This window comes from Ornithorhynchus anatinus, chromosome 16 (genome assembly GCF_004115215.2).
Source record: "Ornithorhynchus anatinus isolate Pmale09 chromosome 16, mOrnAna1.pri.v4, whole genome shotgun sequence".
Classification (NCBI taxonomy): Eukaryota; Metazoa; Chordata; class Mammalia; order Monotremata; family Ornithorhynchidae; genus Ornithorhynchus; species Ornithorhynchus anatinus.
Window position 1 is genome coordinate 30,004,317 of NC_041743.1, and position 26,782 is coordinate 30,031,098.

The 26,782-nt window shown below is 41.6% G+C and overlaps 1 non-coding gene across 1 annotated transcript; it reads right to left on the reverse strand.

Annotated features, from left to right (window-relative positions):
* Positions 1-9,431: 9,431 nt before the first annotated feature.
* Positions 9,432-9,569, reverse strand: LOC114817625. The gene has a single exon (XR_003765487.1). It is a non-coding gene; the product is annotated as a small nucleolar RNA SNORA7 (small nucleolar RNA).
* Between the last annotated feature and the right edge of the window lie 17,213 nt (positions 9,570-26,782).

The following is a 26,782-nucleotide window of genomic DNA, read 5'->3' on the forward strand; positions in this document are numbered from 1 at the left end:
TGGAAAAGCACATTATGTGCAGTAATTTTCAAAGTGAGGTTAAGGTAATGAAATAGTGTCAGCTTAGCTCTGGGAACAAAATCCTGTACTCAGTGGTGTGGCATTGCATAAGCCTGAATGAAGCAAAGTGGTTGTATAACAAATATCTGGATCATGCTTACTATACCTTACTTAGACTGTGAGTCCCATGTGGGATAGGTACTGTGTCCAACCTGATAAACTTGTACCTATCCCAGCACTTAGAATAGTTCTTGACACATAGTAAGTCCTTAAATATAACACTAATAATAAAAGTCTTGATATTTTGGAGCCCAGGGTATACTCTTGTTTCCTGCCTGACATGAGCAGTATACCTCAAGATGTTGACTGTGTTTTACTAAAAGCAGCTGTTCTGCTATGGTCTTGCACTCATTTGCAAGGGTGTATTTAATGTCTGTAGAAGTTAAACAAAAATCCATCCAGTGATCCACCAATACGAGGGAGATGATCTGGTTTAATGGAAGCAGTGTGCGGCTGGGAGGCAGAAGGCACCAGTTCAAATCTCAACTCCTTCACTGGTCTTCTGTGTGAACTTGGGCCAGTCACTTAACTTTTCTGTATCTAGTTCTCTTTTGTACAATGGGGATAAACTACCTTTTCTTTCTCCCTTTTAGACTGGGAGTCCCATAGGGTACTGGATTTGATTATCTTGCATCTACCCCAGATCATAGGACATTGCTTGGCACATAGGCTGTAATAAATACTATATTTTTTATTATTATTGTAATGTTTGTCTCCCCCTCAGTCCCCCTGCATTACAGTATAGTAAATACCAATCATTTGATTGTACTCTCCCAAGAAAGTGTTCAATATACCATTGATTTTATTATTATTAGACTATCAATAGGACCCATTTGTACAAAAACAAGGGAAACCTCATTCTAACTCATTAGCGATCAACTCTTTGTGTCTCCAGGGTCTGCCTTTGATTTTGGGGATATTTTTAAAAGTGACAAGTGATCAGGACACTTGAGCCATAGGGTGATTTCAAGGATCAAATTAAAGTCATAAATTCTCTAGATTGGACACATACAGGAGATGGAAGACCCACTTGGGAAAATGTGGCTGGATTTTAATCTGAGGAACCTGACTTTTTTTTTTAATAATGAATCTGGTTTATTTGGGGCTTAATATACTTGTGACACTTCTCTCTGCCCCTATACCACTTGTCAGCTGTGTGACTGTGGGCAAGTCACTTTGCTTCTCTGGGCCTCAGTTCCCTCATCTGTAAAATGGGGATGAAGACTGTGAGCCTCATGTGGGACAACCTGATGACCATGTATCTACCCCTGTGCTTAGAACAGTGCTCTGCGCTTAACAAATACCAACATTATTATTATTATTATTATACACTGTTCCTTAGGAGAGGCAAAGCAAACAAGAAGTTCTGTTGACATCTGACTCAAGAGTTGGTGTGTGTTGTCTCTGAGAACTTCATTAGCTATAAAATCAAAGCATGAGAGGTAGTGAAACCTGATTTCTGAAATTAGGGTGGCAAAAACTAGGATTTCAGCCTATTGAATAGAGGAAAAATTAGAAAAGCAGCATGGATGTAACGGTAAGAGAAAAGGTGAATGAGTAGGGTGGATGATCCCACTGAGAAAGATGGATGAACCTTGGTTCAGGGAGGAACTCTGGTGCTAACCTTCTCTCTGTGCCTCAATCTCGTCTATCTTGCCACTGACCCCTCACTCACGTCCTGAATCTGTCGGATTTGAGGAGAGAAGGCATTCCAGGCCAGACACTCTCCTCCTCCTTTCAAAGCTTTTTTGAAGGCACATAATAATAATGATGTTGATGATAATTGAGAAGTAGCATGGCTTAGTGGAGAGAGCACAGGCTTGGGAGTCAGAGATAGTGGGTTCTAATTCCGGCTCCAGCACTCTTCAGCTGTGTGACGTTGGGCAAATCACTTAACTTCTCTGTGCCTGTTACCTCATCTGTAAAGTGGGGATTAAGACTATGAGCCCCATGTGGGACAATCTGATTATCTTTAGGACAGTGCTTGGCACATAGTAAGTGCTTAACAAATACCAGCATTATTAATTGTGGTGTTTAAGAGTTATGTGCCAAGCACTTTACTAAGCACTGGGGTGGAGACAAGCAAATTGTGTTGGACACAGTCTCTGTTCCAGGTGAGGTAACTAAAGCATAGAGAAGTGAAGTGACTTGCCCAAGGTCTCGCAGGAGACAAGTGGCAGAGCTGGGATTAGAAGCAGCATACCGTAATGGATAGAGCATGGGCCTGGGGGTCTGAACGTTACGGGTTCTAATCTTAGCACTGTCACTTGTCTGCTGTGTGACCTTGAACAAATTACTTCTCTGTGCCTCAGTCACCTCATCTGTAAAATGGGGACTAAGACTGTGAGCACCATGCCGGACGGGGATTGTGTCAACTTGACTGGATTGTACCCACCCCAGCACTTAGTACAGTGTTTAGCACATAGTAAACACAAATACCATAGAAAAATAAAATGGGAGCAGGTTGTTCCAAAGTTGGTAGGGACCAAAATACACATACCAAAATACACTTCATATTCCATGCCAGCCCCTAAGCGGGTGGGCAGGGTGAAACAGGAATTCTTGTCCACCCACCTGGACAAAAAGGCATCCACTGAAACTTTGAGATCATAGCTTCAAAAAAAATCCAAAAAAATACTTCTCATGCCAGGGAGTAAGTTCAGAGACTTGGTTCCCACAGAAAGTCGTGGAAGAGGAAAGTGCAAGATCGATTAAAAACGGTTTAAATCAATCCAATAGTATTTTAAGTTGATGTCTACACTCTCTCTCTCAGGAAACTGAAGCCAAGTCTCCCCTCTCTTCCTGCCAAAACAGAGGGTGGGCTCGGCTGAAACCCAAATGTAACTTGTCGCCACACCACCAGGAGATCTGTAGCCAATGGACAAGACATCCCAGTGTTTGGGGCTGTCTTCACTCTCACTCTCAACATTGAGTGGCCCAAGCCTGGCTTTCACATTCAGAGGAATCCTGGCAAGTCAGCTTCAGTTTACCATGCAGGGTTATTGCCTACATCCTTGAGTAGCCTGAGAACTGGCCCCTCTCAGAGTACTCTTAGTTCCATATTTCAATGTCGTTTTTGCTAAATTGTTGTCTTATACCCCAAGGCTTAGTATAGTGCTTGGCACCTGGAAGTATAAAATGAATGTTGTAAATAATAGTAATGATAACATGATTTGGATGCTGATCCTGAAGTAGCTCACTTTGTTCTTATTTCATGCCTCTTTTTAGTGGTATTTGTTAAGCACTTACTATGTACCAGGCACTGTTCTAAGTGCTGGGGTGGATACAAGTTAATCAGGTTGAAAAAAGTCCATGTCCCACTTGGTCACAGTCTTAATCCCCAAGATGAGGTAATTGAGACACAGATAAATTGAGTTGCCCAAGGTCACACAGCAGACAAGTGGCAGAGTCAGAAGGACCAGTGTCTTCCTCCTGACTCGAGGCCTATGCTCTACCCACTAGATCACACTGCCTTCCATCAGACTCCCACCACAAGCTGCTGTTGTCACTCACCTCCACAGGAGCTTTAGGTGTCTCAAAGGAGAAGAGAAGTTTACTGTTCTGTGACCTCAAAATCTTTGGGACCAGGAGTTCCACTTCTGCATATCTACGAGCCTCTGGCAGGTAGTTTCAGTTTTCCCATCTGTCAAATGGGATCATTCATCACATTTGCCTTTAGGCTGGCTGGAGAGAGGGCTGTTTACTGACACAATTATTTAGTACCCAAGAGCTCCATGGAGGAAGCACTGTGTTTAAACATGAGGTTTTATTTTATTTTATTTTTTAAAAAAAAATCTTAAAAACAACTAAATGAGCTGAGAGAAATTGTAAAAATGTTTTGGAGAGAGGTCTACTTAGGATTGGAGACCTCGACTCCCACGTAGGATACTCAATTGACATTCCTGTTTATTGTCATACTCCTTGTCCTCTATCATGTTTTTTCCTCTTGCGTTCAGCTGAGCTACTTATGCATGGGAAATTAAAGGTGGCTGTGGTTCTGACATGTACAAATTGGCAATTACAGAAAAAATTATTCCTCTTTAAATTTCTGTTTTAGACCCTCATGGGCTTGAGACTTTATCTGCATATCTCTCCATGAGTCAGGAATGGTATTTGAATCTCTCACGAAAACTTCCCCTCACAGGCTGAGGAAAAGAGCAGAGCCAGGGATTGGTTGGCACCTTCACAGCCTCCTTGCTTGCTCAGTTAAGGAGCCTCTCTTTCCCAGGTGGATTTAGCCAGCGGGATACAAGGCTTATAATGGATCTGTGGGCTCAAAGAGCCGGACCAAAAGCTTGCCTTCAAATGAACAACAAATTGTTATATGGGTCTTTGAATTTTCAAGAATGTTACCAAAATTGAAGTTTCGTAATGAAAGTGGGATATCAAATCTGTTTTATGGAATTATTTCTACCTGATTTAATAACTAAATGATTTGACTCACAGATTTCATTTCCCTAGAGATTAAATGGTGCGGGTGGCTATGATATACATGAGTGAGACAGTTGGGTTAGATCTTGTTGCAGGTATAGGGCCTCACAATCAACACTGCACTCCGTAAACAGTAGGTGCTCAATTAATACTGATAAGAATGATAAAATAGTGTTTATTAGTTTACACCCTGATTGTTGATATGAACAATCAAAGAAGACATCTGCAGGAGAAAAGACAAAATCACCTAGGATGTTCTCATCACATAATCTCTCTAGCATAATTAATTAGGCAGGTAGTGGAAATATTAAAAAATACAATCTTTCTCATTTCCTGCAAGTTAAGGGTTTGGAGGATTTTTCAAGCCTCTTCAATTGCTGTGATGTTGAACCCATTTGGGATACTGTGGTAAATTGGCCCTACTCCATGCCTACTGGATGTACTGATGGCTATCCACGTGTATATCTGGAAAGGCTGAAGAGACGAGTGATCAACTGTCCTGTTACATTGTGCATGTGCAAAAATTGCTGCCCCCCCCCCCCCCCGCATTTGCATTAGCTCTGCAGCAAGTGGTGCTATTTTTCATTGTTTCCTAGATTTTAGGTCTTCCTGTTGCCTCTGCATGACCTCAGTATGTCAAAAACTAATTTCCCTATTATCCTTACTAAATGTCCCCTTTCTTCTCCTCACTTTCACATCATGGTCAGCAGAATTCTTGTATCAGTCCACAACCTTGATGTTACCTTGGACTCCTCTGCCATTTTACTCCCCATATTCGATCGTTCTCTAAAGCTTGCTTGTTCATCCTCTATATTATTACTGAGCCACCCCTTTATTAATTTATTCAGTGGTATTTATTGGGGACCTTCAGGGTGTAAAGCTCCGTAAGTCCTAGAGAGACAGCTTTGAGTCTGCTTCCTGCACTCACCGTATTACAGAGCTCTATGAACCTTGGGAAGCCAATGGGGCCAGGATGGGGCAGTGCAAAGCTGAACCTGACTGAATTCAAACTGACTCCTTCACTCTGGAGGTTCTGCAGTCTCTGGCCTGAACACCAAAGTGGCAAAGAGCTGTTTAAACCAGAAGTGTCAGCAACTCATTTCCACGTGCTGATGGCTGACCTGTGGCCTTCTAGGAGCCTATCAATTCATATACCTCAGGGACACCTGGAAATTACCCTGGTACATTGTGGCACATCAGCTGGGTGACCTGTCGAAAAGCAGCATAGTGTAGTGGATAGACACAGTCCTGGGAATCAAAAGGTTCTAATCCTGGCCCCACCACTTGTCTGCTGTGTTACCTTGGACAAATCACTTCACATCTCTGTGCCTGTTACCTCATCTGTAAAATGGGGATAGAGACTGTGAACCCTACATGGGACTGTTTCTGACTCGATTTGCTTGTAACCATCTTAGCGCTTAGAACAATGCCTGCACGTAGTAAGTGCTTAAATATCGTCATCACCTTTAAGAGCCACTTGTATGCTGCAGCTCCTCTCTCCCTTTGCCTCTCCTCTTGGCTGGCTCAGCATTAACTCTAAAGCCACTTGATTGATTTTTGAGGGTAATTCTCCAGGCCTTGAGGCAAAAAGATCAGGGAGGGTATTCCAAAGCCCAGATCTATGAAGAATGACATATATCAGCCTGCCTAGTAGAAGGGCTTTCAGCATTTTCTTGCTTAGAGGAGTGATTAAACGCTAAGTGATTCTAATATTCTAGCTGTTTATCTTTCCTAATTGCTCCATTGTACTGTAATCTTTTCATGTGGTTTCCAGCTTTTAGATTGTATTAGGGCTCTGGATAGATTCTTGACAGAAATCCATGCCTGATGTAGTGGGGAGAAGAGTTGCTGCTTCATGAATTCTAAGTAGAAGATGGCAGGGGAAGTTTATCCTCAATAGGACATTGAGCCTTTTACTCTATTTGTGGTTGATCTTGGAGTCGAGATGGTTCTTTAAAATTGGATGGTTTTAGCAACCGTTCTGGCTGTGACACTATCCATATTAATTAGGATTTCTGTTACCACGTACCTCGGTTTAGGTTTCTTGAAACTGGAAAGAAAGCACCATGTTTGGCTGGAGGAGCAGAGAGTAAATTACAGTGATCGATGTAAGAGCCGACTAAAGCATTTAGCCAAGCTGCCTTGGAGCTTAGACATCATGGATTGAAAGGGCACATCTGTGTGACATAATTATCCGGAGATATAACTGAATGAAGCTTGACCTTGAAAGAGAATAAAAGATTTTCCTACAGCAGAAGAGAAGCCTAACCTGAAAAGTCCCAAGAATTCCAGGATTCACTTGAAAGGCAATTTGGACAGAGTATGCATGTGTGCATATCTTGCTGTCCTTGAGGTTCAAAGACAGTGCAGCTTTACAGCAAAATTTCAGTGAGCTGAGATTGACAAACATTTCTGCACTGGACATGGGAGAGGATAGTAGCAATCAATTGTACTGAGTGGTTACTATGTGCAGAACATCATACTAAGCACATGGGAGAATACAATATGTCAGATGTGGTAGATCCATTCCCTGCCCACAAGAAGTTTATAGTCTAGAGGTGGTCTTGAGGGAGGGGTGAATAAAGGGTGCAATTCCAAGGATCTGGGTTCTAATCCCAGGTCTGCTATTTGCTAGCTGTATGACCTTGGGAAACTCACTTAACTTTGTGCCTTAGTTCCCCCTTCTGTAAAGTGGGGATTAAAATCCTACTGCATTTTACTTAGAGTGTGATCCCAAGGTGAGACAGGGACTGTGTCCAACCTGATTATCTTGTATCTACCCCAGTGCGTAGTACAGTATATGGCACGTGGTAAGCACTTAAAAAATACCATTATGATGATTATTAAAACCAGCGTGGCCTTTGTCTGGCTTCATCTTGGACTGTCGCGTTTTCAGCTGGTCTTTGACATGCCTGGGGTGGAAAGTCTCAGAATTGCTTTATGTCTGTCTTTTCACTTTAAACTCCCAGCCTCCCTCTGCCTTATCTCCTGCTGCTGAGTTCTGAGTTTCGGAAGCAATGCCAATGTGCAGAGAGTTCAGGAAAAGGAACACACAGGCTCTAGAGCAAGGTTGAGGGAAGAGGTCAAAGGTCTCCCCAAGAAACATTCTAGGTTTGGGGAACTCTGATGAATCTATCAGGAGTAGCATGGCTTAGTGGCAAAAGCACAAGCTTCAGAGTCAGAGGATGTGGGTTCTAATCCCTGCTCTGCCACCTGCCAACTCTGTGACCATGAGATGTTAGGGGAAATTGGATGGATATCTTTGGAACATCTTCAGGCCTTGATAATTTCAATATGCCATAAGAATTCCAGTACATGATGTAAAAGCTTTATTTTTGTTTTGGTTATGGGAACAAGAACCTGTGTGTCTTCCCAAATGTTTCACCATTTCAGAAAGGTTTGGTTTGAAAATTCAAAATGTCAGGTTCAAAAGTAACTTCATCTTTTCCAAAATATTTTTTGGTTTGGAGGGAATGTTTTCCTTTGAGGGTTTATACATTGTTGAAATAGAGTTGACAATAAAAGCTATGAGTCCTACCATTAATTAGACTAGTGGGATGATAAACAGAGCTATTCACAGAAACTAGAAGAATGTCAGGCAAAAGTGAACTCTTTTTTTTGTTCACTATTTAAGTTTGTACCTACACATTTTGTAAACAAGTAAAAGGTAAAGTGGTTGAGTTACGTTCTATTTGGTAAAGTCTACATTTATTTCTATGCTCTTCCTCAAGCATATATGCCTGGCCACTCACCTTGAGAGCTCAAATACAGACTGATAATCATGTTCATGATTCAACTTTGATTCACTTGGATTTATTGGGCATCTACTCTATGAAGAACAGTCATGGTGCTAAACGCTTAGGAAAGTAAAATAGCTGTAGGAAAGACAATCCACATTCCTGCTCTTGAGTTTTAGTTATTCTGAGAATCCCTTCGGCTGTGAGCCCCATGTGATGCAGGGACTGTATCCAACCTGATTACCTTGTATTTACCTCAGGGTTTAGGATGGACATTGTCATACTGTAAGTGCTTAACAAATACTGCTGTTGTAATGCGCACCAAAGCCCAGGTTCCCTGGCCTCTCAAGATGGGAAAGATAGGGTGGTACCATGGTTTAGTGGAAAGAGCACGAGCTTGGGAGTCAGAGCATGTGGGCTCTAATCCCGGCTCTGCCACTTGTCTGCAATGTGTCACTTTGTGCTTCAGTTACCTCATCTGTAAAATGGCGATTAAGACTGTGAGCTCCACGTGGGACAACCTAATTACATTGTATCTATCCCAGTGCTTAGAACAATGCTTGGCACATAGTAAGCACTTAAGTTGTTGTTGTTGCTGTTGTCTTATGCTGTCGAGTCTGTGAGCCCGTTATTGGGTAAGGATTGTCTCTATCTGTTGCCAAATTGTTCATTCCAAGTTCTTAATACAGTGCTCTGCACACAGTAAGCACTCAATAAATACTATTGAATGAATGAGTTATATCCCACCCATAGAGATGCCATGGACACATTTCTCCCAGAATGCCCCACCTCCATCTGCAATTGTTCTGGTAGTGGATCCATAGAGTTCTCTTGGTAAAAATCCAGATGCTGTTTACCATTGCCTCCTCCTGTGCAATAAACCTTAGAGAAGCAGCATGGCTCAGTGGAAAGAGCACGGGCTTTGGAGTCAGAGTTCATGGGTTCGAATCCCAGCTCGGCCACTTGTCAGCTGTGTGACTTTGGGCAAGTCACTTAACTTCTCTGTGCCTCAGTTACCTCATCTGTAAAATGGGGATTAAGACTGTGAGCCCCACGTGGGACAACCTGATTCCCCTGTGTCTACCCCAGCGCTTAGAACAGTGCTCGGCATATAGTAAGCGCTTAACAAATACCAACATTAAACCTGAGTCTCTGCCCTTGACTATCTCCCATGCCGCTGCTGCCCAACACAGGTGAGTTTTCACTTGTAGCCGATTGCCTTCCACTTGCTAGCCACTGTCCAAGCTAGGAATGGAATGGGTAGGTTTCTGCTTGACTCTCCCTCTCGTGGTCGAGACTGGTAGAGTGTTGGAAACTCTCCAGGTGTGAGCCTGAGAGGTGACTTAACCAATAGCATCGTTATTATTACTATTAGGAAACCTGCAGGGTCCAGATCGGAGTACTTCTTTGGTCAGAACTGCCCTTCTCTCCTTCATTCTCCCAGCCTGCAGCACAGACCTTGCTCCTTCATTTTCCCTGTCTCTCCCATATACAACCACCTGGCTATGCTACTCCAAACTCTCTCCTTGGCACCAACACTGAGGTGGTGGTGGGGGGGGGAAGGACATACCCTAACCTGCATCCTATCTCCTGGGCACTAGAAGCAAATTAGGAGGGATGAGGGAGTGCACCATGGCAAGTGCCTGGCAGGCTGGCCACTGAGATGTCCATCTAATAGGTATTGCTGTTGCTGGGGAGAAAATTTTTGAGATTGCCCCTGCCTCCACATCCCCCTTCCTCCCCATTGCTTTGGGCAGAGCAGCTGGCATTATGGCCACTTCAGCTGACCTAAAAAAACCCTCCAACAATAACAACAACAACAAAACACTTCACTGCATCTGAACAGAGACCCATATTTCAGGTTCTGAGTTGTTTTACCCATCAAATTACAGAGCTACTTAAAAGTTACATTTTTAATAAGGCAAAGGCTATAACTATTAAAGTAGTTTGATTTCTAACCAGAAAATTGGCTTTTTCCACAATTCAGCAGTTACCAATGACCTAGTTAACTTTTTTTGCTTAATGAGGAATAATGTGATTTGAATAAAAGCTCCTGAAAGACTTAATTTGTTTTCTTTTAAATTGATTCATTATTTAGCAAGCTTTTTGTATTATGGTAGGAATGATGAATATTTTTTCAGATCTTTAGATTTTAGGGAAGGTTGTGTACTTCTAAAGACCATTTTGCATAGTATTACTATTGATATACTTTATAGCAGCATTCCTATTAAAACTATTAATATTACTATAGGAACTAATAAACTTTTAATCTTCCATACTGGGATTAGCTATAAAGGTTAAATGTGACCATTAGTGTGCATTCAGTTCAAAGGGGAATTTGCTATATTACTCTCTCTAGGCATAGCAGATGTCTTTCAATAGGATTAACTTTAATTCATAAATGGACAAAAGGAGAGCCCTTGAGCTGGCTAAAAATATATGCCATTAAAATGCATTTAAATTGAAGTGGATTACAAATTGCTCCAGAAAGCAAGCAGGATTTATAAAGCTATGCACTTGCTGATTAAGGTTCTAGACTTTAAGCTTCTTTAGGGGAGGCATCTTGTCTACCAACTATATTGTGCTCTCCCAAGTGCTTAATACGGTGCCCTGCACAAAGTAGGAACTCAGTAAGTTCCATTGATTGATTCGAAATGTTCTCGTTGAAATGCAGTTTGACTGACCCACTGGTTTTTGCATGACTATAGTCAGATATGTGTTAACTCCTTGAGGACAGGGATCATGTCTTCTAAATTTTGCCGGTGGTCACTCAAGCACTTAATAAGTGTTAATAAGATTAAGTAGTCAAGAAATAACAATGAATAGTTCCCAGAAACAAACCTCTCTATGTAATTTGCTAGTTGGGTGTAATTCTAAAGAGTAGATCTGCACATTTTATCAAAAACTGTGCACTGTTTACATTTCTTTGTTGTTGCTCTTGTTCTGAAAACCTATATAAAGCATCTTCTGCAGGGTGGGAAGTAAGAGAATGAAAAGATAAAGGAAAGAGAAGGGGAAATACATTTGAGGGATTTTTTTCTGGCAGTTGTGTTGATATCCCCAATTTCTAATCCAGTTTTATTTTACTCGGGGAGCATCCACCCATGAAGAGTAGGCTCTGAGTAAATAAGGCCATTGTTCTGGATAATTGGTTCACATTGTCTTCCCAAGAATGGAGTGGTTGTTTTTTTTTAGGCACATGGAGAAAGAGGGAAGTGGCACTTGACATTCAGGGTTGCTAGCTAAAGTGGCTAAAAATGTGGGCTGCAAATTAGAACCCAACAGACTCGCCTGACCATCAACATGGTGGATGCCTTACCTTTTCCATTAGCACTGGACTAATGAGGAATGATGGAGAAAAATAGGTACCTTGACCTTCTGGGGGTATTCTAAAAAAGAATAAATCCCATCATTTTGTTTTGTCCTTCCATTTTTAATGAGACAATGTACCCACAGATGTGATACTGCACTTCAAATTCAAGTAAATTGCTATGTGCAAAGAGATTCCCCTGTCTGACTCCTTGTCTAACACAGTGCTAGTTGCTAAATGGTAGCCAGAAGGATTAAACAATATTGGAGGTGTCGTTTACTGGTAGAATCATGCTCAGAATGTAAGTAGGGATCATGTTTTTCCTTCATTATTTGGAGCAGCCTTAATATAGAAAAGAAAATTAGTTGTCACTGTTGATGGAAAGTCTTCACTTGTTTCCTTCCCAGCATGAAAATTTATCACTATTTTGAATGAAAAGTTTAAATAATAAAATCATGAGCATATCAGTACATGGCTTTTTTTCCATTCACTCAGTAGTATTTATTGAATTCCTACCATGAGTAAAGCACTCTACTTGGGCCTCGGGAAAGTAGCGTAAGAACAGAAGACTCCTTGCCTTTTTTATGGTATTTAAGTGCTTGTTATGTGCAAGGCACTGTACTAAACGCTGGAGTAGATACACGCTAATAAGGTTGGACACAGTCTGTATCCTAAATTGGGTTTACAGTCTTAATCCTTATTTTACAGATGTCCTTATTGAGGCACAGAGAAAGTAAATGACTTGCCCATGGTCACACAACAGACAAGTGGCAGAGCTGGGATCAGAACCCAAGTCCTTCTGATTCCCAGACCTGTGTGCTATCCATTAGGCTATGCTGCTTTCCATGTTGCCTCTCGTGACGTTTATAATCTAATGGGGGAGTCTAATTCAATCTGTGAAAGCTCTAGGGTTCATTTATCCAGCTCTTAAGTACATATCGTATGCACCCTATTAAGTACATTTCTTAGGCTTCATTACCCAGACATATTTTCTTAAGACGGACCCTCCCTGCAATTACAGCGATGACACCTGCTTTTGTGGCAAGGGTTTAGGGCAGAGCAAGGGTAGATTGGCCCACCTTTAGCACAGGAGATAGGGTGGGAGATATTTGAGATGTGTTTTCAAGTGTGTGTGTGTCCGGGGCGGGAGGAGTGCATGAATTCATTTGGGCATCAGAGACACAAAGTTGGGTAAATTGTCAATTGCCAAAAAATTGGATAAATCCTTAAAATTTCCAACACAGCAAATTTTTCTGTTCCTAAGGAAAACAAGTTTATGTCTCGGAACGAAAAAGGAGTGAGAGGCAAGGAGCAGAGATTGTCCTCTGGGGAGAAGGAAGTTTTAAGAAAGGTCTGCATTTTTTTGCATATATATAAATGGACAAGATACTGATCATCTAAGAATCAATTTGCGCTCATTTAATCATGGCTCTGTTGAACACTTAGTATGTGCTGAGCACTATTCTAAGGCTGCTGTTGGCCTCCAAGTTTTTGACTGTGATGTTAAGACTGTTGGGGTTGTGGAGAGGAGTGGGGGTGTGCTCTGAATTGGAGTGGGGCTTAGACCCCAAAGCTCAGGATAGGTGTTCATTCCCTCCATGCATGTGGATCAGGTAAGCCCCTTGTGAAACAAGGCTACCAACTCTGTTATGGGGAACTCTCTCAAGGACTTAGTACAGTGCTCTGCACGTGGTAATTGCTAAGTAAATAATCAAGAATACTGCTCTTAAAGTTGCTGTGCGGTTCTGACAATGTGAGCTATTAAATGGTACCAGGAGATATGAAAAAGTCAATCCAGAGGTGCTCAGCGTCCAACCAGGGAGTAATTTTGACACTAGAAAAACCTCCTCATCTTTCTCCTTCTGTATTCAATACTGAGAGGCTCAGGATCTCTTGAGCTGTAGGGGGATAGAGACAGTTGGGCCCCCTCCCCACCCCCCACCTAACAAAAAACCCCCCAAAAAGCACTTAATATGTGCCAAGCACTGTCTTAGATAACAGTATAGTCAGATCCAAGAGAGCTCCTGTTTCACTTGCAGCTCAGAGTCCAAGGGGGATGAGAGAAGAGGTAGAGGGTGTGGGCTGAAGGGGAGCACATGAAGAAGGAAGCATAGTCTAGTGGATAGAATACGGCATGGGAGTCAGAAGGAGCTGAGTTCTAATATCAGCTTTGCCACTTGTTTACTGTGTGACAGAAGTCTTCACTTCTCTGTGCCTCAGTGATCTCATCTGTAAAATGGGAATTAAGACTGTGAGCCCCATGTGGGACTCTTCTCCCCTCCCACCTTCCCTTGCCCCACCCCATTTGAAAACTTAATTGAAGGCACATCTCCAAGAGGCGTTCCCTGACTAAGCCCTCCTTTTCTCTTCTCCCACTCCAATGTGTCAGCCTGAATTGCTTCCTTTATTCATCCTCTTTCCCAGCCCACAGAACTTATTCCTTCATTAAATCATATTTATTGAGCTCCTACTGTGTACCAAGCACTGTATTAAATGTTTGGACAGTACAATTCATCAAAAAAGAGGGACAATCCCTGCCTTCACCAGGCTTACAGTCTAGAAGGGGGGAGACAGACATCAAAACAAGTAAAGAGGCGTCAATATAAATAGAATTATAGGTGTTATGCACACCAAAACAAGTAAACAGGCAATAATATAAATAGAATTATAGATATGTACATAAATGCTCTGGGGTGGGGAGGATTGGTAGAGCAAAGGAAGCAAGTCAGGGCAACAGGAAAGGGACCAGGAGCTGAGGAAAAGGGGGGCTTAGTCTGGGAAGGTTTCTTGGAGAGGGTGAGCCTTCAATAGGGCTTAAGGGGGGGAAATGTGGTTGTTTGGCAGATATGAGGAGGGAGGGCATTCCAGGCCAGAATTAGGACATGGGCCAGGGGTTGACGGCAGGACAGGTGAGAATGAGGCACAGTGAGAGGGTTAGCAACAGAGGAGCAGAGTGTGTGGGCTGGGATGTTGAAGGAAAGAAGGGAGGTGAGATAGGAGGGGGCAAGGTGATGGAGAGCTTTGAAGCCAATAGTGAGGAATTTTTGCTAGCTGCAGAGGTTGATAGGTAACCACTGGAGATTTTTTTTGGAACATGTCCTGAGGGTGACATGCCCAGAACATTTCTACACAAAAATAATCTGGGCAGTAGAGTGAAGTATAGACTGAAGTGGGGAGAGACATAGGGTTAGGAGGTAAGAAAAGAGACTGATGCAGTAATCTAGATGGGATAGGATGAATGAATGGGCTAACATGATAGCGATTTGGATGGAGAGGAAAGAGTGGATCTTGGAGATGTTGTGAAGGTGAGACTGGTAGGCATTGGTGACGGATTGGATGTGTGGGGTGAATGAATCTACACATCTGTAATTTACATTAATGTCTGCCCCTCCTGACTGTAAGTTCATTGTGGGCATGAAATGTCTGTTGTAGAACTGTATTCTCCCAAGCACTTAGTACAGTGCTCTGCACAAAGTAAGTGCTCAATAAATATGATTGACTAACATGGACTGTGTCCAACCTATTTACATGTCTGTCAGCACTTAGTACAGTCTTAGTATAGTAAGGACTTAAATGCTATTTTTTAAAAAGAGTTGTTGAGGGGAAAGAACGATAATGAGCCTAAACTGTAGGCGTCTTCCTAGACTGTAAAGCCCTTGTGGCCGGGGATAGTGTCTACTAACTCTCTTATTCTCTCTCAAGTACTTATTACAGGGCTTTACACACTGTAAGCACTTAATAAATATCATTGCTTAAGAGGCAGAGTAGGGGAAAGGAAAGGAGGAAGGCTGTTTTCAGCTCACTAGAACCACAGCTTGGAGCAGCAGAGCTGTTTGCAGACTCTGGGGATCACTCCCTCCTGTTTTCTTGGGACCCTGGGTAAAGAGGCAAAAATTATAAAAAAAAAAAAAAAAAAAAAAAAAAAAAGAACCCATATGACAACTAGGTGACAAAAGTTTCCAGTTAAGTGAGCTATTAAGAATGAGCCACAATCCCAGGTTTGAATTATACCCATTTATGAAGTCTCATCCCAAATAGCCCCACTATGCTAAAGCTCTGTGGTTCATTTTTCCAGTTCTATCCTACCATAGAGGATATTTAATTTAATGAAATCAATCAATCAATGGTATTTATTGAGCATTTAATGCAGAGAACTGTGTATGCTGTACTAAGAAAACTTTAGAATAGGGAATGTGGGAAAGGGTAGCCATTGGGAGGGAAAAATAAAAGCTACTTTCATTTCTTCTTTTATTACAGGGTTTAAAATCTATGAAGGATGGTTTATTGCAAAGATGAACACCACACATGCTGTATACTGTGCTACAGAAAAGCCGGGAGCATATTGTTCCACAGATTTAAGAGAGCTAATTCATATTTTGATTAGAATCCAGCTCTGAAAATATAGGTTATTACTTCCAGCAAATTACATATGACCCAATCATCAGAGGAAGAAATAATTGCTTTTCTGTGCTTCCAAGAATTTTTCAAACTTTTCAGTATGAAATTAGGTTGTAGTAATTAAGCCTTGCTTAGGTTTTTTTTTTTTTTTTAAATTCTACAGGCCCATTCTTCTCATTTTCCATGAATAGCTTTGTCACTCTTCTTGAATTCAATTCTCTCACTTTCTACTGTGCTCTTTTTCTCTCTCATCTCTTCTCTCATCTTTCTCCTCTCTTTTTCTCTCCTCTCTCCTCTCTCTTTGTCTTTCTGACCCCTCTCTCCTCTCCTCTCCCTCTCTCTCTGTCTCCTCTTTTTCTCTTTCCTCTCTCACACTTTCTCCTCTCTCTTGCTCTCTCTCCTCTTTCACTCTCCTCTCTCTTTCTCTTGCTCTCTCTCCTCTCTCTCCCTCCTCTCCTCTCTCTTTCTCAGTGTCTCTCTCTTGATTTTGTAGGCACTTCACTCTTGCTCATGCCTTTCCTCCAGGAACTCCTCTTTCAAATTTGCCTGATCACCATCCTCCCCATCTTCAAAAGCCTCCTAAAAACCCACCTTCTCCAAATTGCCTTCTCTGATTAATTTCCACCTATTTTGGTCATATTATGCACTTAGTACCTATACAGTGATTTACTGACACCACTTATTCATTTTTGCTATTCTATTGCTATTACCAGTTACATCTGTGTGTTTTCTCTAGCTCCCAATACTCAAATAATGTCTGACTTTTTCCATTTGACTGTAAACTCTTTGAGAGCAGAGAACAAGGTTTTTCCTTCTACTCTGCTCTCCCAAGCACTTACTACAGTGCTCTGAACACACCAAGGCCTTGATAAATACTACTGATTGATTTTTATAGCAGCAGAGAAGTCTAAACATTGACAGAACAAATTAAACTGAACATAACCACACTCCTTTCTTCTCTCCTTTTGTCTCCCCCTTCCTCTCCTTTTTTCGTCCCCCCCTTCCTCTCCTTTTTTCGTCCCCCCCTTCCTCTCCTTTTTTCGTCCCCCCCTTCCTCTCCTTTTTTCGTCCCCCCCTTCCTCTCCTTTTTTCGTCCCCCCCTTCCTCTCCTTTTTTCCTCCCCCCCTTCCTCTCCTTTTTTCCTCCCCCTCTTCCTCTCCTTTTTTCCTCCCCCCCTTCCTCTCCTTTTTTCCTCCCCCCTTCCTCTCCTTTTTTCCTCCCCCCCTTCCTCTCCTTTTTTTCCTTTTCTTTCTTTACTCCAGTAACAAAGTAAAAACCATAGTATGTGTCATTCAATTATGTATATTGACTTCAAACTTTTTAAATGGCTCAGGTTAAAGACATCTGGGGAGAAAATCATCCATATAATTGCCTCAGTTCTTCACTTCCCTTTGCTCCCAGAGACCATGCCTTTTGACTATTCCATTTCATTTTATAAGGTCAGTGCCCAGAGGGCAATGATCATTATTATCCATTTTCAGCAGAACTTAACTCATACTGAGTGCTCAGTGTTCAATCAAGAAATATTCAGAAGTGGAAATTGCTCAAACTATTCTGTAACTTCTCACTTGTTGAGTTAACTTGAGCAGGAAGACCAGCTAGGAGGAAGCAGATGTCTACAAAATGATGTAGCATCAATCAATCGTACTGAGTGGTTACTATGTGCAAAGCACAGTACTAAGCACTTGGGAGAGAACAGCAAGCCTAGTGGATAGAGCACAGGCTTAGGAGTCAGAAGGACCTGGGTATAATCCCAGCTCTGTCTCTTGTCTGCTGGGTTACCTTGGGCAAGTCACTTTTATTTTTCTGGGCCTCAATGCTCTCACCTATAAAATGGGGATTAAGACTGTGAGCCCCACATAGGATATGGACTGTATCCAACCTGATTATCTTGCATTTAGTTGATCTTAGTAGAGTGCCTGGCACATAGTAAATGCTTAACAAGTACCATAAAGATATATATATATATATATAACAGAAGTGGTAGACACTTTGCCTGCCTATAACAAGTTTAGTCTGGTATTGTTCTCAATTGAATTTCCAGTAGAAATTTCCATTTAGACATGAGCAAATGGTATTTACTTGAAAAAGCATCAGTAAAAACTCAAGTCAAATGATCCAAGTGTTTAGCACTTATAGAATCATTAATTTGTTTTTTTTACATATAGTGTTGATCTTTCATGATGTTTTATAGTTAATACATTGCTAAACTAAACCTGTTTTAATCAGGACTTTGTTATATAAGATCTTTAATTTATGGTGATAATCTAAATAGCATTACTACAAGTTCTAAAAAAAAAATCTCTATTTCATGTGTTAAAGAGTATGTCAACAGTGGCTTCATAAATTCAGCTAACTTTACCAAGGCTGTTAGTTCCCTGTCCCTGAGGCTAGTTCGCCACTGCTAGGTACACTCATAGCCCTTTTTCAGTGAAACTCTTGATTTATGCCTTGAAACATTTTTGTGACTGGAGGAGAATTGTGAAATTCTGCTAACCCATGAATTTTACAATCTCCACCAGGAGTAGTCTATATGAGGCCAAACTGAAAAGCAGCGTGCTCTAACTGAAAGATCACACAACTAGGAGACAGTAGACACGGGTTCTAATCCCACCTCAGCCACTTGACTGCTCTGTGACCTTGGACAAGACACTTAACTTCTCTGTGGCTCAGTTTTTCAACTCTAAGTTGGAGACTGCATACTTGTTTTCCTTCTTGCAGGAGAATTGTTCTTCCTGCAGGAGAGGGAAACAAGCTTGTGCTGATATGATTGTATTGTATCTATCCCCAGTTCATGGCACTTAGTGTTTAATAAATACCACAATTATTATCATTGAATAATGGCATGCCCTAATAAGTACCGAGGCATGTTAAGTGTTTACTATCTGCCAGGCATTTTGCTAAGCGTGAGGTAGATACAAAATAATCAGATTGGACACACTTCCTGACCTATCTGGGGCTCACAGCCTAAAATTCAGGCTCTTTCAGGGTTGTAGATTACAATACCTAGAAAAACAGTGGTCAGAAACCTTCTCTCAGTAGGTTTTCTTGAGGAAGCTACTGTAGGCCCTATAAGTTATTTATGGATACAAAGTTTATTTGGCTATTTCCCAGAGAAAGGGTGGTACTAATTGTACCAAGCACCTACTGTGAGTAAAACAATGAACTAAGCACTGGGAAAAAATACGTGGATGAGCTGTAATAATAATAATGGTATTTAAGTGCTTACTATGTGCCAAGCACTGTTCTAAGTGCTGGGGTAGATGCCCGGTGATCAAGTTGTCCCATGAGGTGCTCACAGTCTTAATCCCCATTTTATAGATGAGGGAACTGAGACCCAGAAAAGTGAAGTGACTTGCCCAAAGTCACACAGCTGAAGATCCTTGGTCCTCAGAGTTCACAATCTAAGATTAAGTCTGGAGGGAGGAGGGTTAGCAGTGGACATATAAGGACAAATATAAGGATGAAAAATCTAATAGCAATAGGTCATTACGGTTTAAGGAGCAGAGCTTTAGACTACTGCAACTATCATTTACGATGCTATTTATGTTTGAATCCCTAGTGTCTAGTGGATCTAGTGTAAGGAAACTGGTGATCATTCATTCAGTCATATTTATTGAGCGCTTACTGAGTGCAGAGCCTGTACTAAGTGCTTGGAATGTGCAATTCGGCATCATATGACTGGGGATGACATGGTGAGTTTGAGATTACGATTATTTTAACTTTATTTTTAACTTTGAGAGAAAAAGGAGCAACCATTTATTTATACCCTTGTCCCCTCTCTGCCCTTAGTGTAATTGCTAGCCACGGAGTTGAAAAGCTCTCTCTTTTGTGCTTGAAGCCAAAACGATCTCTTTCTCCTGTCCTTGTTTTTTTTCTACTTCAAATCTATTCCAAAAGGTGACAGTTTCTGCAGTTGGTTATGAACCAACTTTGTGCTTTGGTGATCCGTTATACAAAAGCATCGTTGGAATAATACATGTTACTTGGACAAGTGCATCACTGATAAATCCTTTATTTTATAGCCATTGTTGCTCCATTCACTAGAATGGTCAAATAAACAAGTCATAGACCATAACTTGATGGAATAGTTTGGAAGCTTGGCAAACACCCATTCTGTTTTCCTCAGTACAGGAGATGGGGATGTCTTTTGAAGTGGAATTACCTAGTCCTATTTACTGGTGAAAAAATTCAGCATTTCAGGTTGCCTCTGCAGGTGAAATGAAACAAAAAAGAAAGCAATTACCAGTAAAATTGATCTCTGTGCACTGTCAGCCTGGATTAATAAAGTCCCATTTCATTCTTCTTCAGAAGCAGAGATTTTTTTGGGGGGTGATTCATTTGCATAATTGACTACACTCCACTTTAGCCTATGTAAATGCAGGTCTTCTATGCCTATCCCAGGATATGACTTAATACTCTAGCAGGTTTTTCAGGAGCAAGTTCACTGGGCCCAGACCAGTGAAAGCCCAGTGGACCTTCAGAATCTATCTCCCTTTCTGATGCTCCTAAGGATATTTGTAATCACAAAGTGGCTGTAACAGAAGTAAGGGGGATGCTGTTGGCAGATCACGATGTCTTCCTATGGGTGTTGGCCCATAAAGCCAGTGGTTTAGATTTTTTCCAGTTAGTGCTTATTTTACACTAATTGCTCGGGCTGAGGCTTGGGACTTCAGTCCGTACTTGGCCACAAAACTTATCAAAAAGCACCATGCCTTAATCATTTTTCCTGCAAGACCATCTACCTGACTGAAAGGTTAAGTGACCTGATGTCCTGAATTGGGCTGTGTAGTCTTGTTATTTGCAAATCCTTACTTCCAACTCAGGTGCCTGCATCTCCCCTTTGCCTCCAACTATTTGTTCTTCCTTTATGACTCTCACTTCATCCTCTGCCCTCCCCCAACTTCCCTCCTCACCTAACCTCCCTTTAATCCCCATCCCAGACCCATGTTAGATTACCAAAATTCCAGCACCTTTTCAGAATCTTGTAGTTTAATGAGATCAGAGACTATGAGCATTGTTAGAATGTTTACAAATGCATGATGAACTAACTGAAATAGGTACTTTGGGACTAAGTGAAAATGCAAGATCAATCAATTAAATGGTATTTATTGAGCACCTACTTATGATGAAAGCACTCTCCTTTTGACCAAAGACATTCTCTTTGAATGTAATGTTAATTAGCAAAGCTGAGAAGTAATTGTTCCACTTAAAGCAATTTCAGCAACTTTTAGGGTATAAGAGTGGGGCTGTAATTATTATTACTTTGTCACAAAGCAGTAGGAGAGAGAGCGTGCACGCGTGATGGTTTTGATACTTTCACCTGAACTGAATCTGAATGATCAGTACCCTTTTCTAATGAGTTCCTATTGTGCTGAGATTTTCAGCTATAGAGTTTGTGTGACCTATTTTTTGACTGAATTCCTAGGTTGTGTATACTTGTTTTCCTGAGGGATATAATGGTGATGATGCTTTAAGCATGAAATTTGTATTATTGCTCATTGCTATCAATTAATTTCCTGTATTTTTCCTCACATTTCTCATTTTATTTCTCTTGCCTATCATTGTATGACTTTTCACACTGTACTAAAAGTTAAAGTGATTACTGTAGTTATGGTCATTTGGAATTAAAGTACGTCCTGCTGACAACAAGTGTGTAAAACAGTACCCATCAGCCCAAAGGTAAATCCCACCGTATCAGACCAAAATATTAATCAACAACCTCTATTTCACCAACGCCTCTTTTTTGGTAGGGCTCTGGCTTCCAAGCAGCAGGTACAATCACCTCAGAATCTTTCCAGATTTTTCAAACACCTTGCCTGTTAATAATAATGGTATTAAGTGCTTCCTACTGTGCTGGATAATCAGATGGGATGCTGTCCCTTACCCAAATGGAACACAGTCTCAAAAGGAAGAAAAACAGGTATTTTCTCTCCATTTAACCCTTGAGGAAAGTGAGGCTCAGAGAACATTAACTGGCTGTCCCAAATCACCTAGCAGACAAGAGTTAGGACCAGGGCTAGAATGAATGTTTCCTGACTGTCCTGTGCTAGGCTTCACCTTCAGATATTAAAAAAAGACAAAATTAAAAAAAACACAAAAAAATCAGACCCAAAGTACTACATAGTTTTCCCATTAATATCTTAGGAAGTATGTGTGTGTGTGTGTGACTGCACAGACTGATTATAAATGAAACTGCTTTTCCAACCCCAGCATCCTTTTTCTAAACTGGCATCGTCATCTCCCTTGCCCATGTAATGGTCTGGGATTGAACAGTGACCCGCCACAATGTTGTCTGGCTTCTGGCATATTTCTCTCCCAGCAGAGTAACCTCATAGCACAACTTGATTGGGGAGGCAAGATTGAGCTCGTACATTATTTCTATGGCTCCCGAAAGCATAGCTTGTTTCAATTGGTTTTAAGCTTCCAGAGAAGGAACCTTCATCTCTAAACCTTATTCACAGGGTTGCCAGTAGTAACTAAGGAAATGATCCCTTGTATGACAAATTTCCATTTAAGTGAAAGCCACAAAAACCGGCGGGTTAGAACGAATTATATTTGCATCCTTTCAGAAAATTAACACCTTAGGTAGCCAGTAGGCTCTACCGGAAGGAAGATGATTGAAGCAAGCACCTCTCAATTTCATTTGTTACACAAATTGCTGAGTTTCTACTCCATCTAGAGATGTGCTTCCATGGTCCAAGGAATGTCTTGTCAGTGCAGTGGAATTGTTACTTAAAAATACTAAAGAGAGACTTCATGCTGAATGCGCAGTGCATGCAATGAATGAGGGTGAAAAATGGCTCTCTTGAAGCAGATGGCATTTTGATTGTTGTGGGCAGGGAATGTATTATACTGCAAGTGTCAAGCACTATTCTAAGCAGTAGAGTGGATATAAATTAATCAGTTGATGGTTTAAAATGCCCCCTCCCCCTCCAATGGCCACCATGTTCCTTTCCTAAATCAATCAATGTTTATTTATTCATTCATTCAGTAGTAGTTATTGAACGCTTACCATGTGCAGAGCACTGTACTAAGTGCTTGAAATGTACAGTTTGGCAACAGATAGGGACAATCCCTGCCCAGTGACGGGCTCACAGACTAATCGGGGAGTGCAGAGTGCAGAGCACTGCACTAGGTGCTTGGGAAAGGATAGTACAATAGATGTGGTAGACACAATCCTCTCCCACAAGGTGTTTATAGTGTAGAGTAGTTTACAGAAACAGTGAATGTGAACAGGACACAATATCCTCTCCACCCAAACGGCTACCTTACTATTACGGGCTCTCGTTATATCCCGGCTGGACTACTGTGTCAGCCTTCTCTCTGACCTCCCTTCCTCCTCTCTCGCCCCGCTCCGGTCTATTCTTCACTCCGCTGCCCGGCTCATCTTCCTGCAGAAACGATCTGGGCATGTCACTCCCCTTCTTAAACAACTCCAGTGGTTGCCTATCGACCTCCGCTCCAAACAAAAACTCCTCACTCTAGGCTTCAAGGCTCTCCATCACCTTGCCCCTTCCTACCTCTCCTCCCTTCTCTCTTTCTACCGCCCACCCCGCACGCTCCGCTCCTCTGCCGCCCACCTCCTCACCGTCCCTCGGTCTCGCCTATCCCGCCGTCGACCCCTGGGTCACGTCCTCCCGCGGTCCTGGAACGCCCTCCCTCCTCACCTCCGCCAAACTGATTCTCTTTCCCTCTTCAAAACCCTACTTAAAACTCACCTCCTCCAAGAGGCCTTCCCAGACTGAGCTCCTCTTCCCCCTCTACTCCCTCTGCCATCCCCCCTTTACCTCTCCGCAGCTAAAGCCTCATTTTCCCCTTTTCCCTCTGCTCCTCCACCTCTCCCTTCCCATCCCCACAGCACTGTACTCGTCCGCTCGACTGTATATATTTTCGTTACCCTATTTATTTTGTTAATGAATTGTACATCGCCTTGATTCTATTTAGTTGCCATTGTTTTTATGAGATGTTCTTCCCCTTGACGCTGTTTAGTGCCACTGTTCTTGTCTGTCCGTCTCCCCCGATTAGACTGTAAGCCCGTCAAACGGCAGGGACTGTCTCTATCTGTTGCCGACCTGTTCATCCCAAGCGCTTAGTACAGTGCTCTGCACATAGTAAGCGCTCAATAAATACTATTGAATGAATGAATGTGCAAGATCCCAAGTGAGAGAGTCTTGCATTCTTTCATATCTACTGTTAAAACTATGGTTACCTAAACTATTTTAATGTCTATTTCCCCATGTAGACTGTAAGATCCTTGTCGGTAGGAATCACATCCACCAACTCTGTTACACTGTACTCTCCCAAGTGCTATGCACAATGTGAGCATTCACTAAATAACACTGACTGATCGGATTCCTTATGTCAGGGCTCCTGAGTTGCGAATACAATGCAGAGGTGATATGGATGTGTCTTCCCCCCACTTAAATTATGACCAACTACCCTACAGCCCCGACACAAACCACCAAACGGATCAGAGACTTTTCAGTATGATCCAGCACTACAGCACTTAGCAATGTGTTTTGAATACTGTAAACACTTTTTAATACTGTTAATAGCCAAAGATGCATTAGCAGATAATTATAGGCTTGCTTTATGCAGATGCAACTAATCAACTCATTTTCCAGAAGAAAATTCCTTTCAAAATGTTTTTTCTGTGCAGAAATGGTCATTGATTTTATTGAAGTATCCCATTTAAGTTTCCCTAGAAAGTATGATGGTGATGATCAAGGTGTTTGCCTTTAAAAAGAACCTTTTGCCCAAATTTATTCTAAACAGCTCTGAATATTTTTACCTGGTTTCATATTTTTAGCAAATGTGAATATTTCTGCTTTGCTGGAGTACAGTGCAAGAACAGATGACTATCCTGTCACATCTCTGCAGTTCCCATTCTTGAGATTCCATTGAGGATGCGGAATTGGTAATTGTACTGTTGTCCTTCTATTAGTCATCCACAGCAACTGGGTGTGAGGAGAAATTTCACACCATGCCTCCAAGAATGATGTTTTAGTTCACTGCTACCTGGTACTTTGGTAGTGGCTCCCAATGCTTCCTGTCTGCCTCTGACCCTCCTAGTTTGCAAAGTGGATTTGAAAATAAAGAGATCTGAGTCGAATGCATTGTTTTCTGGTTTCCCTGTGTAATACTTCTTTGCAATAGCCTGCAATGAAAGGACAAGAAAACACAGATATTAAAACTGCAGTAAGCCCAAGTTTCCACCTATGTAAAATGAGGAATTCGAGTGGACTATATCATGGCTCACCTTTTGATGTTCCAAGAAGCCTTCTCCGATTATGCCCTCATTTCCCCGGCTCACTGTCCCTTCTGTGTTCTCTATGCACTTGGATCTGTGATCTTTGGATATTTGATATTTGCCCAACCCCACAACACTTATGTACTTATATATTTAAAAAATTACTTATTGTTGTTAATGTCTGTCTCCTCCAGACTGTAAGCTCATAATCGGCAGGGAATGTCTACTATTTGTTATATTGTATTCTCCCAAGCGCTTAGTATAGTTCTCTGTACAGAATAAGCACTGAATGAATACCATAGATTGATTTCAGCCCCGATGAGCTCCTCTACAGCACAGGCAATTTTTAGCTCAGCTTTGGTATCTTCTCCATGCTGCAGAGTAGTCTCTGGGTTCTCTTGAACTAAAGTGGATGTGACTTTAAAATCAGGGAGGAGAATACATTAGCAGTAATAGCTGGGGGAAGGTAGGGAGCAGAGGGGGTTTGTCTCAAGCCAGACTCTGCATCTGGGCTGAAAATGAACCAGGAAATGACCTCGAAATGCCACTTTCTGTTAATTCTGTTGTAATGTACTTTCCCAAGTGCTTTTTACAGTGTTCTACACATACTTAGTGTTCAATAAATGCCATTGATTGCAGGGCATTTTACTAGGCATTGGAGGGAGAAAAAAAAACCCACAGCTGAGCATTAGACTTGCTTTCTGGCTCTCCAGAGGCTCACAATTTAAACATAAGACAGGGAATCATTTAGCAACAGACACAGTAGGAAAGGTGAATTGACTAATGAAGTACAGAGTCCAGCAAGTCCAATGGTAAAGGGGATTTATAGGGGTCTTCTGAAATGTAGAGATGCTGCATGCTGCTGCTGCTTAAACCCCCTGCATGCCCAGACCACATCAGAAACCAAGGTTCTGGATATCAGGATGGGAAGGTGGGTGGTTTTCCTTGGTAGTCTGGAGGGAGTGATAACTATCACATGTTTTAACTAATTGTGATTAATCTATCAGATTCCATTACAATCCCAACAAATTAAAGTATTTTTCCCCAAATTACACTGCACATATCTTCAGATCAAACCTATACTCAGCTTAAAAAAAACAAATAACTCTCTACAGTTGGAGGACAGCTGCTCAGTTGAGTGTGTTTTCAGCTGAAGCATTTTTAGTGAATAGTGTGTGGAGTTTTCTTCCCGCCCTCTCTGGAATCTTCCTGATCAGCATTGAAGCTGGGCTGTCATTGGCTTCTGAATAGAGTTAGTAGTGAAAATGGCAACAGCTTTAAAGCAGGAACAACTTCACGTAACTTTCATTGAAATGGTAGCTTGGAACCTAGCTATCTTTACAATATCTGGAGTCGTTTTGCATGTACCACAGTTCCCACTCATAAAATATTTTGGTTTTTAATTGCCAAGGCAAGTCATCTATCTAACACTTATAGTTGGAGATGAAATGCCACAGTAGTGATTTGTTGTAAACAGCTAGGACTTTTGAAAGTGAGTTGTTGAAGGCTCCCCATTTGAATGCAGAAGGAATTTTAGGGCTTGCAAATCTAAACCAGTGTGCTGTGTTTAAGAATCCAAATATCTGCTGATCA